Consider the following 18,250-nt stretch of genomic DNA (forward strand, 5'->3'; position numbering starts at 1 on the left):
TGATGCATCTTTGTCTTCCTTTGGCACTATATGAATGTAGTACACTTACATACATGCAAGCAAAACACTCATACACATAAAAAATCTTTTTAAAAAAGGCAATTAGAAAAAGACCTGTAAAATAGTCTCAATCTAAAGCATGAGGAGGGCCATGATTTCTGGTACAGACTGCTAACTTGACATTATTAGACAGGACCATGAGGAAGCAGGCATGGCAGTTTTCAGTAGATATACCTGGAAAGAATACAGTCTTCCTTGCAACGGGAATCTGCTCCTAAAAACCCCTCTTCTCAAAATGCGTCTGGTAACATTCATAAGCTGGTTAAGGATTTAACAAGAACACTTAGCATCCCTAGCAAAGCTAACACTGCAATACTCCCAGGCATTACAGCAGCACTTTCATCTCAAGAAAAGCAAGCATATGGGGGCAGCAGGTTCCATTTTATCTTTCACTCCCCCGACCCAATAGTTTCCTTCTCCTGTCTGGAACAAGCCTTCAGGGACTGAACAAGTTTTCTTCTGAAGGGCTGATGGAACTGAGAGAAAAGCGATTGGCAATGTCAGGGAAGGCCGGATCCGCAGCTCTGCAAACTGGGCAGCCCTCCACAGCGAACACAATGGCATCATGGTCACCACCCAGCTGAGCTCTGGGGAATACAGAGACCATTCATTGTCTGTCTTCAACCACCAAAGGAGGGAGGAAAAAACCCACAAAGGCATTGAGGTCATTCACTAACCACCGCTGAGGCCTACAGACAAGACAGAGCCTCCCAGTCTTGAATGATATATTTTCCCATACGGCCTTTCTAAGGCAAAAAAAAAGGGGGGGGGGGAGGGAAAGCACATTTGTTCTGCAGTGGTGCTGCTTGCTCTGAAAGACTTATTTTTAAATGCACAACTATACATGAAGAACAACAGTTGGGAGTTTCGTCATTTTTCCCCAGATAAAATATGACTTATTTTCACTAAATTACTAAAAATTTCACCTATTATAATGCTTTGTTGAAAGGCAGTGGTATCATATGTATTCTTTTCATTGCATATTTGTATACCATTTCTTTCTTTTTTTCTTGAATATTTATAATCTTATAATTATAGGATGTAGGACATGTCATGGCAACCAGAAAGTAAAATAAAACCACAAGTCCTCTTCAGAACTATAATGCATATTCTATAACACCAATTTCCTTTCTGCTTTATCTTCCTTTGTGCAATTTTGAAAATTAAATACATGAAAGTTCATTTGCTTTTACACTGGCAAAGGAAGATATTAAAAATCAATTATTATATTAGTCTTTGTGTCTACAGCCTAGAGGGTCAACTTTTTCTTTTCTGTTGAGGTTCCCATCGACTTGGCTTTGAGCCACACTGACCGTTTGGGGATGCAATTAAGACCATCAGAACACACTGCCTGCTTCAAAGGAGTATGCTGGGGACTAAAATGAAGTAAATGAAGGTGCCCTGAGTAACAGAAGTTCACGTGTGACTGTAAATCTTCCTGAACATGCAATGCCAGCCCATCAGAGATGCCTTTCAATTGTATAAATACCAGTAGTTAGCTCAATGGGGAAAATGATAAAATGAGGATTTCTGACAGTCTTGTTTCCTGCCCTCCTACTCTTGCTGTCCCCTAGCTGGTTGTTGTAGTTGTTTGAGCATAACAGGCTTGACACTATCATGGATATTTTTTCCTATGGCTTTGTATGGTCCCTACTTAGTCATTTAGAAATTAAAGATGCCTAAGCCCAAATGGCCTACTTCCACCATGGGAGGAGCCCAAGCTCCACTTTTAAAACAAGAGCATTGGTTTATTGTGTGCATGTGTCAGGTTTGGTGACAAGTGCCTTTACCCACTGGGCTACCTTGCCAGCTCCCCAAACTCCACGCTCAGCTGGAAACGGGGCCTGCTTACAAGCCTACAGCAGCTGACTGTGTTTCCATCAGTAACAGCTACCTTTGAAGCTGAAGATGGAGGGAGACAAGTAAGTATTATTTAAGTCCTTTTCACTTTCTCAAGCCCAGGCTCCAGTTTCCGTTTGCCTGGGTGTTGCAGTAAGTGTCGTTCCAAGGCAGGCATTGGGTGGGGTGGAGAGGAGATTGACAGGGTATAGTTAACAATTCTTGCCACCACTCCCCCCCCCCCCCCGTACAAATCACATTCCACCCACAGAAAGGCACTGTTTAATTGATCAGCAAGGGTGATAAGATTTGTGAATGGTTTACTTTGCAATTCCACTGAATCCTTATGTGGCTTGTGTCAATCAGAAATGAACTAGGATCCCAAGAAAGAGCGAGACACTCTGAAGCAGAGACAACACAGGTAATGGGAGAACTGAAAAACCAGGACAACGGAGAACGACAATGATAATCCAGTTCAAAAGAAACAGATGGCACCTGTCTCATTTCAGGCATGTATTTCATACAAAGTATCCTAGTGTGACCATAAAAGAGTAAGGGCCAAGTAGAGCACACACTCAAATTCTCCAGTAGTCTGGGCAGTTAAGGCCACTTTTATCTTTCCAGAGACCTATTTTAAATTACTTTCTATAAACATATTTCTAATAATTCCATGCTAATTTCTTTCCTGCATACTGTCCTTGCTCTGGGCACTTATTTGGAGGGGATAGACCCTATAATTTATTCCTTTTAGAGGGCCCATTTTTCTTACACCTGAGAAAATAACAGGTATAATCTCCTGCCTTTGGAGGCTACTGGAGTTGTTGAGATTGTTGTATCCTGATAATACTCTTTCCTACCAGTGGTCCCCCAAATTATTAGGGAGTAGTAACTTAAAAAAATCAGTAAGATGTTCCAAATGTCTAAATATATTAACTAACATATTTCCAACTTATCTGGCCTTAAAAGTTAGTCTGCATTCACTTGTCCAAGTGCTTTATGGGTGTATTTCCCAACATAAAGAAGTAATTCTGAGAGTTCTATAGTATGCTTGGGAACTCTTATCTATCCTCCAGCCATGTTTAATTTCCTGCCATCCTTCCTATCTTAAGTTCTCCTTAAATGCTGGACTTTAAGAAACACAAGATAAGCCTCTGCCAGCTCTAAAACAGTTTCAGGATGAAAATGTCTCTCTGCAACTTCGGTTTATTAATTTTGTTTCCTAGCCCAGCAGTCCACAGAAAGATCATACACTTTACCGTGAACTTGCAGTTGTTAGATTTATCCAAAGCATATGTACATGGTTTCTCTTTACACTGCCATCCCAAAGGAACTGTTATCTTGACAAATTATGCTAGCATAAACTATACTTTCAAATATCACAGTCTCACAATTCATAGAGGCTTTGTGTTATTAACTTTTAGTTTGAAGATTTTGAGTAATGTTCTGGCTTTTAGAAAAAAAAAAAAAAAAAACAAGAACAAAATCCCCAAACAAACAAACCCAAACAAATAAAAACCCCAACAAGAGTTGAGTCCAGAGCCTAATCTGTGCAACGAGTTTGTAACAATCATTTCAGAAAAAAAAAAAGGGGGGGGGAAATGGTTCAGAACTCTGGCTATGCACAGCAACTATCAAATGTTCTCAAGATAATATCCACTAAGACTTCTGACCTACGGAACTCAAAAGTTACAAGGGGGGAAAAAAGAAAACTCGGGTTTTGTTGTCATTTGTTTTGTTTTTGTAATGAGACAGTAACTTAGACATCTCTGCAAGAATGTGTCCTGATAGACCTACTGAAACACTGGGATCCACAGCACATTTGAATTACATTGTGAGCTTAAAAAAATACAACAAAAACCCAACCCTTCTCATTCTTGAGCCTCACTTCTCAAGACCTGAACTGAAATAGTCTGAAGTGGAGGCCTGGGAACAAAATTCTCAGCAGGCATCCAGGATTAGGAAGCACATAGGGGTTGAGAGCATAAATTAGAACTAGTTTTAATAATCTGTTAGGGTTTGGGACTCTCATGGGTCTCTCCAACCACCTCGTGCTGCCACAGCGTGAGCGCTAAGACAGTATTCCAAGCTTTTGAGGCAATCAGACCCAGGTCCGCCACGTCACTCCCTTACTCCCCAAAAGCAACCCATCAGCCCCCGAAGTCACCTCGCGGGCACGTAGCTTGAAGATCTCAGGCGGTGGGCAACAACGGACCTAGTTCTCGTGGTGGGGAGGAGGATGGGGCGGGGGGGGGGGGAGGAGTGACACAGGGGATAGGGAGGGAGTTGTTGCCTGGGCAACAAGGAAAGCGCTTCCGGTACGGGGCTAGACAGACGGAAGTCCCGCCTCGGACGTGACGCGGCGTTGTGTCAGTGGCTACACAGAGCCAAGGGCGGCACGGGAAGGGAATTCATTTGTTTGAGCGGGCCAAGCAGAGAGCTGAGTGCCTATTGGGCACCGGGGTCCCAGAACTGAATCGGGACCCTCAGCTTTTGGGGGTTTTTGTTTGCTTGTTTTTCTTTGGCTTCCACTTTCTTAAGTAAAATGGAGGGTGAGAAATTGTTTTGAAAATATAAATTCACTCAGATCTGTGTATTTAACTGTCTCAGCCTGGCTTTAAAGAACCTTAATTTGTACCTAGCATGATACATTGTGCACTGCTTCAGACCAGAAAATAATAAGTACCCTTAGTATTTTTGTCATTATAATCGTCAGCAGTACATGCCCTTCTAGAGTTGCAGAAGAATCCTTAATAACCAAATATGAACTACTAGTAGACCAAGCGGGCTTATTTGGCAAAATGTGCTATATTTGGTGGGAGTGTATTCCTAGGAAAACCAGATTTGGACCAGATGCTTATTGCGTGGTTATTCCAAAAAGTGAAAATCGAAAACAATTTAAATGCCAAACAAAAGGCTGAGATAATTAGGCAATGTCAGTAGTGGGATACTATTATTTTGTTATTCCCGTTATGGGTGAATCAAAGTAGTATAGAAGAATATTTAACAAACATATACTGGATGTCTACTGTATGCTAAGTATCTGCAGTATCTTGTAACCTCTAGGCACACGTGGCTTTGAGATACTTAAATGTGAGAGTTTTGATGTGCTTAACTAAATTCCACAGTATATTTTAAAGAGTTAATATTGGAAAAAAATAATATAAAATGTCTAGTTATTGTTGACACAGACTCACTTTTGGCTGGCTTGAAGCTCACCATCTTGCCCTGGCTGGTTTGAATTCACAGAGATCCATCCACCTGCCTGTCGACTGTTGGGATTACAGACACTTGTATCAACAAGCCTGCCTTAACTATCTCAAATTTTAAGGAATCCTCTACCTGGATAGAATGTTTGCCTAGCATGCATGGTGCACTGGATTATACCATTAGCACATCTCAAAACGGGGCATGGTGTCGCATCTGTAATCCTAGAATTCCGGGGATAGAAGCAAGGTTGTCTGTGGCTGCATAGTGAATCGGAGGTCAACCTGGGATACATGACACTTTGTTTCAGTAAAAATATCCTTGCCTTAAAGAAGGAGAATTTACCTTAAATAAAGAGTAAAATTAATTCCATGTATGTATTTTTGCTTTATTAATCTGTCTAGAAAACATGAAATTATGTATGTGGCATTAATTAATAATTCTAATGGAGAGTAGTATTTTATTTAGTGAATATACAGTGGTAAACAAGACAGTTTTTTTAACTTCATAAAATTGACGATTGGCTGGGTAAAGATCATAGATAATAAAATAAAGTGCAATTATGTTTTTCATTTGTTTGTTTAGAAAGAGTCTCATGTAGCCTGGGCTAGAATTCCTATTTCCCAGGTGGAAGAATGCATTATCATACTTGACATATTGTAGTAAATTTATGTGATGAGTATATTGCAAAAAGGAACAATACACACACACACACACACACACACACACAGAGAGAGAGAGAGAGAGAGAGAGAGAGAGAGAGAGAGAGAGAGAGAGAGAGAGAGAGAGAGACAAGCAGTTTGGTTTAGGCAAGAAATGAGAAAGGGTTATGTGTGTTCATTGGACTGTGACTATCTTCTGTGAAGCAGACAAGTCATTTGGAGCTGGAGAGAAGATAGAAGAAAAGAAAAGAGTGTGACATGAGAAAGAGGTGAGGCATTTGTAGGAAAGGCAGAACACGGTGGGCTTACAGTAATGTATTTCCAAGAGTGCAGTTCCAGAAATACTGAGTGTCTACAAACACAGAGTATGTGTGTGTATACTATATTGCTAGCTAGAATATTACTATTGCTTTGGCCCCTGTTATGGAGATCCAGATGAGTCATTTAGAGTGGTGGTTTCTTTCAGTTGTGACTGTGAGGAGCCCAGAGTAATATGGCAGCTCCATGGAACGAGAAACTTACCCTCTACCTATCTTTTAGCTTTACCCATCTTGCCTTCCTGACTCCCACAGCTTAGTCCAAGTTGACTTATCATGGCACACTCCGCCCCCCACCCCCTCACCCCCCGTTCAGTGGGAGGATAAAAGGGAAACCTCTTTTTGTGCCTCTTCCTCCCAGATAGAGTTTCAAAGCATTAGTCATATTTGAGGCTAAATTATTCTGTGTTCTGAGGGCTGCCCTGCTAAGTGTCCTCTACCTACTATGTGCCAGTAGCATCCCTCAAAAAATGTGAGACCAAAGGAAAAGTCCAGGCATATTGCTAAACGTTCCCTGGGAGCAAAGCCACCCTTGCTTGAGAATTATTGTCTTAGGACTTGTCCAAAGCACCGCTTAATAGTAGTTTGGATATCACAACTCATCCATCATAAAGATAAAGCACTTTTGAAATTTTCTGTCTTTCATGTAGCCAAGAGGCCCAGTGGAAAGTTAGCTGAAGATGAAGTCAAGAAGCTAGAAGATTCTCCCATACCCCATCTCTGATTGAGGTGGCTCTCTTCTTGGCTGAGTTTTAGTGGTTATTTATCTTAATTTAGTTGCATAACAACGTAGGTGGTGGTTAATAGCACCCTAAAAGGTGAGAAGCCAACCCATGATTATCTTCCAATCCTTAGTGTGGAAATTAACGCTGTCCAGAGAAAGTGACATAAATGTATGGATGGTGTTTGATACATTTATTCAGAATAAAGGGAAAGTAACTGTGGAAACAAAGGTGCGAATTCTGTTTAAGAAACAGAATTTTAACTCCCCAGGATGAAGTGGTGAGAGGACCTGGAAACTCTAGGGGAGGCTAGATTATTACTTGTGTTGTCGCGCCCCCTGGTGGCATTTTGTAATTTGACCATTCCTCATCTAGCATTTGGGACTGTACTTTTTCATTTTGAGGGCTGACCTAGGGTATTGTAGGGTATTTAGAAACATCCCTAGTGTTCCTGGCACCTCTCACTTGTAGAAAACAGAAATCTTGTCAGATGTCCCCTGTGCCTCAGAATTACTTCTAGTTGTGAACCACTCCTTTAAACTCTCATGTAAATTTCCCATTTTCACAGCCTGTATAGTTCAGGAATCTTAGAGCAGGGGTTTTCAACCTTTAGGTCTCGACCCCCCCTCAGCAAACTTTTATCTCCAAAATTATTTACATTAAAATTTATAACACTAGCAAAATTACAGTTATGAAGTAGCAACAAAAATAATTTTGGGGGTAGGGGTCACCACAACCTGAAGAACTGTCTGAAAGGTCACAACATTAGGAAGGTGGAACCATTGGCTGTCAGTATCCTGGAAATAGCTTGTATGGGGAAGGTAGGGAGTCAGCCCACCAAAACAATGAAGTTCCACTTATAACTGTCCTGTTTTAGCAGAATATGCCTTCCTTTTCACTGTTTGCAGATCTCAGCCCTGCTTATCCTAGCAATCGAAGGAGAGCTACAGGCTAAGGCTATGCTACAGAGGAAGTAGAACTGAAAAACTCCAGGCTATGTCCACCCCCGACTCCATGGGATGTACTGGTGTGGATGATCTGGTGAACCATCGGGATCCAGAACTAATCTCACGGGCTCTTTGGACTTCCTACTCTAGGACCCATGTATCATGAAGAAAGTTGTTGGGAACCAATCCCTTTCCAGGATCAAGTTAAGAGGTGCCAAACAACCTACCAAAAGTCCCAAATTCTTCCTTCAGAGCTGGGTATTACCTCACCTTTTTCTTTTGTTCCCTTTCCTCTGATCATCAAACATGTTGGGGTTCTCTTATCTTTCCAATGCATTGGTGGATCTTTCAGTCCCTTCTTTTTGGTTTTCCTTCTGTAAAATGAGGGGGTGTCTTTATTTCTTCATTCTCTTCTCTCCTCTCACTGCTGCTTCATTCAGAGCTGACAGCACAGCAGACGTTTCCTTCTATGTTAGTTATCATCTTCTCTGTAGTGCTTTACACAAATTGACAATGCCTTCTTTTGGCAATTAGAACATTCATCCCATATTACAAAAGTAACATGTGCTTAACGCAACAGATAAAGAGAGAGTGGTGTGAAGGGAGGAAGAAAGGAAGGAGCAGGAAGAGACAGAAACTACAACATTAAAAATAAAGACCATGGAAAACCCAGGCAGTTTAAGCAGAAAGGAAAATACTAAGAATCACTTGCTCCAGGTGTGGTAGTACATGTCCATGATCTAGTACTCAGAAGGTTAGATATGAGGATTGAGAGGCCAGCCTGGCTGTCATAGTGAGAACTTGTGTCAGAAAACCAAAACCAAGGCTAACGAGATGGCTCTGTGGGTAAAAAACACTTAGTGTGCAAACCTGATTATCTTAGGTTATCCCTGGGCCTCCACAACAATTGCTTCCTGGGACATTCCTGTCCCCCCCCCCCCCCCCCGCTCTCACACACACACAGAGTTATAAATAAGATAAAATCTGTCTCCTTAGCATGGTAGGCAGAAGATCAGTCTCATAAATAAGATAAAAACATAAAAAAAAAAAAAGAAACAACCGATCACAGCACTCTTTATAGCTGGTGTCAGTTTTCCCACATTTAATACCAGAAAATCTACTCATGAATGTAATAACCTCTCTGTCTCCCCTCCCCCTTCCCCCACCTTACACATGTATAAAACCAAATGGAGTTTTGTCGGAGATGTTATTGTAGAAGTGTTCTCTAGAAAGCTGTTAGAATGAAGTTAAGGGCACAGAGTGGCTAGTAAAGAATGACCTTTGATACTTATGGAGGTAGAGGGGAAAGCAGGAGTGGGTAGAGCAGAGATTCTCAATGGTGACATGCTGACATATTGGGTGGGGTAGTACTGTGTGGTCAAGGCTGTCAGCACACTATAGCGGTGCCTTTGGTCTCTATCCTTTAGATGCCAGCAGCAACCCCCATTTCAACACTGCCAAATACCCTAGTGCCTGGGTATCAGACCTCGCCCAGTTAAAATCCACTAATGTAGCTAGAAGGGTTGAGATTGGATGGTAGGCTAACAGTAGGCTTAGTGGATCCTGTGTCTATCTTAGGAGCCTGAACAGCTCCTCTGAGCTGTAGAGAGCAGAACTGAGGTGACAGGGCCTGTTTTCTTAGAATGGACCAGTCATTGGATCAAAGCCTCTGGAAAGGAGTTCTCTAGAGTCACGGAACTTATGCAATGAATCTACCCCCCTCTCTATATAAAGGGAATTTATTGGAATGACTTACAGGCTGCAATCCAACTAACCCAACAATAGCTAGCTATGAATAAAAACTCCAAGAATCCAAGTTTCTCAGTCTTATGAGGCTGGATTTCTCAGCTGGTCTTCTGCATAACCTGAAGAAGTTGGCTTTAATGCCAGAGAAGGAATGGATATGTTGGCAAAGGAAGGTGAAGAATAAACCCTCACTTCTTCCACGGTCTTTATAGGCTTCCAGCAGAAGGTATGAGCCAGATTAAAGATGTGCTTCAAGATCTGGATCAAAAGCATGTGTCATCCTACTTCAAGACTCAGATCAAAAGCCTCTGTCTTCCAGCCTCAAGATTCAGATCACAGGTGTGCCCTCCAATTCTGGATTGTAGTTTGTTCTAGATACAGTCAACTTGACAACTGAGAATAGCTATCACAGGTGTGATGTTGAAAGTAGTGGTCCTCTGTTATCAGAGCCTTTTGAGAAAGACAGGTTAGTGTTTGCAGCATGGGGCACTCTATGATTGCTAATCTACCTCTTACCATTTGGCACTCAATGATAAGATTCCTGAGAACTGGACCACATATTATGTGATTGTACATAATTAAAATCTACTATACTATGTGGGAGTAAGTTGTGGTGATATGAAATAGTAAAACGGGACAGTACTTGTGGTTATTTGGATATTTACAAATGTAAATTCTATGATCAAAAGCAAAATTGTATTTTCATTAATTTTTTTTTGGGGGGGGCTTGGTCTCACTATGTAGTGCTGGCTGTCCTGGAACTCACTATGTAGAATAGGCTGGCTTCTAATTCAGTTATCTGCCTGTATCTCAAATGCTGGTGTATTAAAGACATGTGCCACTATTTTATGTTTATTCATTTATTTTGAGCTAATATTTTATCAGTTCTTTGAGAATTTCATATAGTAACTTTAAGTGAAAATTTGCATTTTATTATTTCTTTGCCATTTTAAAATAGTTTTATTTAAGAAATTGTAATTGTATTTTTTCACTTAGGATACAGTGTTTATATAAGTGCAATGCTATCTATTTCTTCTCTTGTGCACATAAAAATTGTATGCTCATGTCATTTTGACAGAAGCTAGAATCATTTGGGGAAGAAGGAAATTCAATTAAGAAAATGTTCCCACCAGATTGTCTTATGAGCAAGTCTGTGGCACATTTTCTTGATAGATGATTAATGTGGGAGGGCCCAGCTTGCTGTGGGCAATGCCACTCTGGGCTGGTGGTCCTAGGTACTATAAAAAGCAGGTTGAGCAAGCCAGTAAATAGCATCCCTCGGGGGCCTCTGCATCAGCTCCTGACCCCAGCTTGATTGTTGGCCTGTTTGGAGTCCTGCCGTGATTTCCATCAGCAACAGAGTGTTACCTACCTAAGAGTTGTAAACTGAAATAAAACTTTTCCTCCTCAGGCTGTTTACAGTCACAGTGTTTTATCAACGGCAATAGAAACCTTAACTGAGCAAAACATTACCCCTTTTCATACAGCAGAGGGCATAGTTGTACATGATTATTTGTGGATAAACACTTTCCTTGTAAAGTTGAAAACAAGTATATTAATTTGTCTTTCCCTGTGGTGACTTTTGTCACAGGTAAATGAGTCTAGCTGCACATCTGCAATTCAGTAGCATATTGTTTCTAGATGGTATTACATTAATATATTTCCAACTCCATTTTTTCATGTTATCACATCTTCAACAGTGTTAGAATTGGGTGCAAATTACTCTCTAGCAGTTAATTTCCACCGGCTATTGTTTGAGCCACAGAACATGTAAGGGTCTCGTAGAGCACTTTCCTACATAGTATGCTTTCTGTCCTTACAAGATGCTTCATAATGACAGAGGTAAATCTCCATGTACTGCACAGTGTCTAAGATGCCTTAGAGATTAAGAAAAGAACAGTTTAACAGCACTCCTTCCTCACTGTTAGATTTTTCTTGGTATGGATATTATGTATCTTGAACTTGCCTTGTGTAATAGATGAACTGGTCTAGGTTTGTCTTCGAATTCTCTGGGTTACACCCTTCTCAGAACTTCTATTTTCGTTTGTTAGTCGTGTATCAGTGGTGGCTGCCGGGCCCTCTTTTGCAGGTGAGAGCTGTGTGTTTACAAGGCATAGGCACCCACTCCTCAGAAGTGTGGCCTGTCATCTGTGCCACAGACCAGAGTAACTGAAGCAATAGTAGCCATTGTGATGCAATGATAGACCAGATTTTCTGTTTTTCCTCCTGCAAAGACTTGAGCTGAATGAATTTCTGAGTCCCCGTGCAAAGACTTTATATGAGTGAATTTCAGAGTTCTTGGGCAATTCAGAGAAGTCTCTAAGTGAGAAATCAGAACTCTGCTAGCCTGCTGAGGAGGACCTTGGGTAACATTACAAAATACTTTCACCTTTACAACAGGTCATTGCTCAAAAATATTTTGTACTTTACTCTAGATATGTTTTTGATGCCAGATTGGATAATTTATTCAAAACTATAAAAGGACAACATGGTTATATGTGTGAAGATACTTATTTAGGTATTATTTATGGTCAGTTAGTTAAATTTGAACATGTTGAGGAACGTGGGTTATTAGGCAGCCACAGGAATAAAAAACTTTAACTATTATATAGGTATGTGTAAAGGAAGTGAATGAAGTAAGTAAGCTGAAAATAGAATAAATTAAAATTGTGTTAATAGTTATGTTAAGATTGAGAGCAATGTGTGGCTGAGCAAAGATGGCAGGAAGAAGAAAATGGCAGTGATTCCTAATATGTCACGCCAGGGAACTAGAAATAGATCTCTGTGGCTCTCTGAATCCTTCCCCTTTGAAGTCTCTTCATGGTTGCTACAGTTGTGGTCCTGAAAAAGAGGTGTCTAAAGAGCTTTTTATGTTTGGTTTCAAATCTAATAGCACCCAATTAATCCAGTATGTTAGGGAAGAAGTAGTGTATTTAATAGCTTATGAATCTATCTTTCCTTATGTACTTATGATGCTTGATCCTCTCAACATGCGCACATGCACACAAATGTAAAACTGTTTTGACTAGAAATCTTTCTAAAATGTAATGTTTGCTTTTTCTGTATCGCTCATGGTTTCCAGAGCACTTCTTTTTCTTTTCCTTGCATCACAGCCTTACCAAGATAAAAGTCGATCTCTCTCTGAAATGAGGCTATGGTGATGTCCCTATGCAAAGTTCAACTCTTGGCTGCTTCTGTATGCAGTGATCAAGTCTCTTTGATTTTCAATGGTTTATTTATTTATTTATTTATTTATTTATTTAGCAGATTTCATGTTTGGTTGTTGGAAATCTTTTTCTCTCTTGTAGTCAGTTTTGTCAGGTGCCATTTTCATGGCTGCTGGTGTCTCAGCTTTTGGCAACTTTCTTTCATAACTTCTCCACCAGTTTGCTACTTATGAGGTGCTCTGCGAGAAGAGTCACACAACGGTGTTTACTAGAATTCTACCCAGAGACCTCAGTGGTTGTTTTGTGTTTTGGGAGCATCTTGCTGCTGGAGAGATGTCTATCTTGCTCACAGGTCCATTTTGCTCACTTTTCAGCTCTTGGCTGTTTCTGGTATAGGTTGAGGTCTCAGGAAGACCTCTGTTCATGAGGGACATGATGCTGCAGGGAATAGAAAAGACTGGCTTACTGGATCCAAGCATAGCCATAGGAAATCCAGTCAATGCCAACAAATCAATGGAAACTGAAAGCAGAGTCCAGCAATCGATAGCTATAAAAAAGTTCCCAGTGCCTCTCTCCCTTCTCTTCCATGGCACTTCATCTTCGCCCTTCATCCTCATCAGCTTTACCTCCTGTTGAGGCAGGAGCAATGCAACATGGTAAATCGTAACCTATACAGAGTAAACCAGAGAATAATATTTTATGCCATTTAAGAAGCCTTTTCTTTATAGGCTGGGGATATAACTCATCCGATGGAGTTTTTGTCTAGCATTCATGGAGCCTTGGATTCAACCTAGCACTGCATAAACTGAGTGTGGAAGTGCTCACCTGTGATCCCAAAGCTTGCAGGGTGGATATGGGAAGACTCTAAGTTCGAGGTTCTCCTCCGATACATAGTGGGTTGGAGGGGAACCTGGGCTACATGAGATCCTATCTAAGATAAAGCAAATCTTTTCCTTTATATAAGCAAAGCATGCTACATAATTTGAAACATAACACCATATCTTGAAAATGGAAAGAAAGTTGCTAGGGGTAAAAGGGATGAATTAGACAGAGCACTTGCTGCTCAAGAATCAGGACCTGGCTTCAAATCTCCAACACCTAATTAAAAAAAAAAAAACAGTGTCTTCCTTTGACTTCCATGCAGGAATATACCTGTATAACACACATGCACTCTCTCTCTCTCTCTCTCTCTCTCTCACACACACACACACACACACACACAGAAGGGGAGGGAGGGAGGGAGGGAGAGGGACAGGGGGGGGGAATTTTTGTTCAATGTGCTAGAAACGATCATCATCAGTACTTAAGAAATAATTGAAGGCTACAGTCACAAATATCTAAAATATCTTATTGTTACCTGAATAAGAACATATTGGAAACCGGTAAACTTAGTGAATTCTGGTTTATTCCTAGTGTCAAGGATAACTTTAAAGAAAATCATCTAATAGACGTTTTGATATAAATTCCAGCACAGTGTTGGAAGCTCTGAAACCATTCCAAATCACATTTGATCAAAGTAAAAATTTATGTTTTCTTTGGAAACTCAGTTATGTCTTATGATGTTTTGCAGAAGCAGACACAGATGAAAGGAGGTTTTGCTAAAGCAGACACGTGAAAGAATGTTGAAGCAGACAAGTGAAAGGATGCATGATGTTTAGAAATAATGTAAATATGACCCCACAGACAGTGGGAGGAGGCTCTGGCATTGGTTAGCCTTGCATTGTGTTGCTAATCTTCACTTAGCATAATTTTGTAGAGAGTGACTCACCAAAGAACTTCTGATATTCCTGCAGCTTTTGGCTGTTTCTGCAAACTTGGGCTGACTAGCTGAGCCTCCTGGTATTTTCTGGATAGAACTGCCATTGCTGATTCGTGAGTGGTGACTGCTGAGTGGACTAGATTGCTGAATAGCCCCAAAAACCTATTTCTAAACAGGCTCACAACCCTCATTTCCTATTAACCTTTCTTTTCCACTACCTCTGACTGGTGATAGGCTAGAAGAGAGGCTGAAGCATTTAAGAAGTATTATTAAAGTAGGTTTTGAAAAATCGAAGCCTACATTTGATCTAATAATTAAAACATTCTCTCACTATATTTTGTAGTGTTGTAAAAAAATTCCAAAATAACTGATAATTTTTCTATCATTTTTGCTTATTTTGTGTTGAGAATATTAATGGGAGACAAGATGGCCCAAAAGTTAGGAATTAAAGTACTTTCATTTCTGACTGAAGGATGCTATAAACATCTACACATCTGATGATTAACAACAGTTCAATGAGTTTTGAGGATAACGGATATGATTTGGTTATTATTGATATTTATTTAGTTTACTATGGAAATAAATGTGCAATAACTTTAATATACCCAATTGATAAGACCAATGGAGATAAAGAACCAATTTGTTCCAATACCACATTACTTTTTAGCTCAAGATTCATATTAGAAACTCTTGGCAAACTTAAAATAACCCCAAACTCAGGCCACATTGCAGACCAATTAAATTATAGTCTCCTGGGAATGATACCTAGATATAAGTGTTTAAAACTCCTACTAGATAACTTTAATTTGTATCTGAGTTTTGGATACACTGTTTTATCGAACATCCCTGCTTGGTCTTATTTCAGCTTGAGTGCTTTAGAGACGCTAAAGATATTTAATGGCCTTTTCCTTACATCTGAAGGAACCATTTTTTTTGTTTCTTTTGCTTTAAATAAAAAACAACTCATTTCAAACAAATGATCTTACCTATTTTTGTTTATTCAGTCACTCTATTTCTTTACTGTAGTTTTTTCTCTGTCATATTGATCAAAATTGTATAATGGCATATGGAGTCAGGTCATTCTTGGTTTGAATGTGGAGTAAGCTATTTACTAATTGTCATGAATTACTTATTTAGCTAGTATCTAAGTTATTTTCTCCATTCTCCATGGTACTTTTTCTTCAGATGGAGGTGATTTTACTCACCGTGAAACATTTGGGAGTATGTAAGATATTTTTGATTGTCACCACTGATTTTGACATTTACTGGGTAGAGGGCATGGATAGGCTTTAAATGACACTAGTGCTGAGATCAAGGGACCTTGGTTTATTATTAAAGGATGGAGTTTGGGTGTCTGAATTCAGTATCATTCCTCTACTTCCTAGCTGGGTGACCTTGAACAACTTAGTATGTCTGCCTGAATACCATTTATAAGTGCACTTTGTCTTAACACTGTTCTTGGCCTTGATGTGGGCCAAGTTTGTTGCTGCCTGACCTGCCTCACACTTGGGGGCCAAAATATCTCGGGCCACTCTGTCAGTGTTGGAACCTGCACTGCTAAAAGCCTTGGGAGGCTAAACTGTTAGAGCCTTCACTGCCCCAAGCAGCTCTGGTCTGAGGGTCAGGGTTCAGCAAGAGAGAGAGTGAGGACAGACGTGAGGAATGGAGACCAGACAGAGTGTGATTCAATCCTGTTTATTCTTCAGTCTCTCTTCTTAGTCCAAGTCCCAAGTCTTGAGTTCCTAGTCCTTAGTGCCTCCAAGTTCCAAGTTACTTCTTCCAAGTGCCTGGTACCTAATTACTAACTCCAAGTTGTTCCTCCAAGTGCCTAATTCCTACTGACTCCAAGTTGTACTCTAAGTTGTACTCTCTGACCTAATTCCTAGTTCCAAGTTGTACTCCAAGTTGTACTGCAAGTTGTACTCTTAATTGTTCTCTCTAATGTCTAATAAGTACTCCCAAGTTGTACTCTAAGTTGTTCTGTCTTAATGCCTAATTCCTAGTTCAAGTTGTACTCTCTGAAGTGTCTGATTCTCTGATCTCTCTTCTGTCTGCCTCTCACCTTTTATATGTCTCACTTCTAAGCCACGCCTCTAAGTCATGCCTTTAATCATGCCTTTAGGTCTTTTCTCTAAATCTGATCTCTAAGTCACTCCCTTAAGTCACACACCTTTAAGTCTCATACACCCAAAGGAAAATCCTGGGTATCTAAAGCAAGATGTTATCAGAGTGTGCTCAGCTGTTGTAGGCTATTGTAATCAAGTCTCTTGTCAGGGTATATGGCTCAAGATGGCTGCAAGGATGATAGCTGCCTTCTGTCGGCTCCCCACAGGCTTTAAATGGGATAAATGTGTGTAACATCAACAGTGTTAATTTTCATCAAAATTTGTCTCCCTCTATTCTGGAGAATGTATGATCTTTTGTCTGCACCCCTGATAATGTCAAGACCACTGTTTTATGATTGAGGAGTAGAAAAGTGGAAGAGGTTGGACCACCATAGTGTCTTTAACATGGATCTGCTCTGGATTCCAAGTAACAAACCAATGGAGATAGTGTCAAAGAACACCAGCAAATGCCTCCACCACCATTTACATCCCTCTCTGCCTTACTTTCAGCTGGATGCTTCTGCTGAAATGGGGCCTTCCCATACACATACTTTTATTGGACCTGATAAACAGTAAAAGATAAGCTTCCAAGTGCTGATTTTAAAGGCAGAGGCTTTAATGGTAATAAGCATGATTTGTTAATATACTTTATTATTAACAAGAGCCAGATAGTTACAGGAGTTTGAAGTGCCGGGAAAAGCTCAGCATTGCAAACAGAGATTTGGGAGTCATAACTACAGAAGGCGTCCAAGTTATCAGAGATAATGAAATTGCAAGGGATGGGGTAGGGCAAGAGTGGAAGTCAGGATGTAACTGGAGAAATAACACATGGCTTATCATCTTTACAAACCTACTATGGCTTCCAGCACCCTTGCACCTATTACAGGGCAACTGAATGCTAGCATGGACATTTGTCATGTCCTTGTACTTATGTGCAGTTGAGATGAGTCTGACTTGAAAATAAATTGATCTCCACTGAAGAAAAAAATGGAATGTGTCCCAAACTAGATAGGAAATGTCTTCATTTGATTGCTCCCCATTAGTAAGGTTTCTTGATAGTTTTTGTTGTGCAATAGACATGCCAATGTGGATAGAACTGCCATGAAACCTCAACTCTAGACAAAAAAATCACAGGCAACTAAGGGATGCTGAAGAGTGGGAGAGAGTTTTCCCCAGGAAAGAGCACACCAACTGGTTATCTAATACCAAATGGTCAACCCTGAAACATGCATACAATTAACATTGTACAGACTGAGCAGGTTGTAATTAGGTATATACACACACACACATACCACCACCACCACCACCACCACCACCACCACCACCTTTACTGAAAACAGAGGGCATGGATCTGAAAGAGAGCAAGGAAGGAAAAATAATGTTATATATTAAATTATATATTAATATATTATAATCTCAAAAAGAAAAAAAGTAAAGTTTTTAACTATTTAATTATATTATAAAATAAAATATGAACCTTTTCTATGTATTTCCCTTTCTCTAGTGATATAGTATTATGTAACTATGCACATTTTAGTAAGCACATTACTGCAGGATAATTCACATGCTATGCAATTCACCCACATAAAGTATCAGTGTTCTATAGTTTTGTAACAGAATTATACAACCATCAGCAAAATAAATGTTATAACATGGGTATTTATTACCCTCTGAAGAAAGACTATGCATGTTTTCAGTCATTCTTCATTTCTTAATTTTTAG

The 18,250-nt window shown here is 40.0% G+C and overlaps 1 protein-coding gene and 1 long non-coding RNA gene across 5 annotated transcripts in view; one reads left to right on the forward strand and one right to left on the reverse strand.

Moving 5' to 3' along the window:
• The window catches only part of Gemin8 (gem nuclear organelle associated protein 8), a 49,838-nt gene extending 45,692 nt beyond the window's left edge, over positions 1-4,146 (reverse strand). For 3 of the 4 annotated variants that reach the window (XM_076918870.1, XM_076918871.1, XM_034484797.2), the window contains exon 1: positions 4,064-4,146. The gene's annotated coding sequence lies outside the window, so the exon portion shown is untranslated. The remainder of the gene's footprint in view (positions 1-4,063) is intronic. The other variant, XM_076918869.1, reaches the window with a different exon arrangement.
• On the forward strand, positions 1,813-10,341 carry LOC143435579 (uncharacterized). The gene is made up of 3 exons (XR_013106025.1): positions 1,813-1,982; positions 2,266-2,408; positions 5,146-10,341. It is a non-coding gene; the product is annotated as an uncharacterized LOC143435579 (long non-coding RNA).
• Positions 10,342-18,250: the final 7,909 nt, after the last annotated feature.

The sequence above is a fragment of the Arvicanthis niloticus genome, chromosome X, assembly GCF_011762505.2.
Source record: "Arvicanthis niloticus isolate mArvNil1 chromosome X, mArvNil1.pat.X, whole genome shotgun sequence".
NCBI classification, from domain to species: domain Eukaryota; kingdom Metazoa; phylum Chordata; class Mammalia; order Rodentia; family Muridae; genus Arvicanthis; species Arvicanthis niloticus.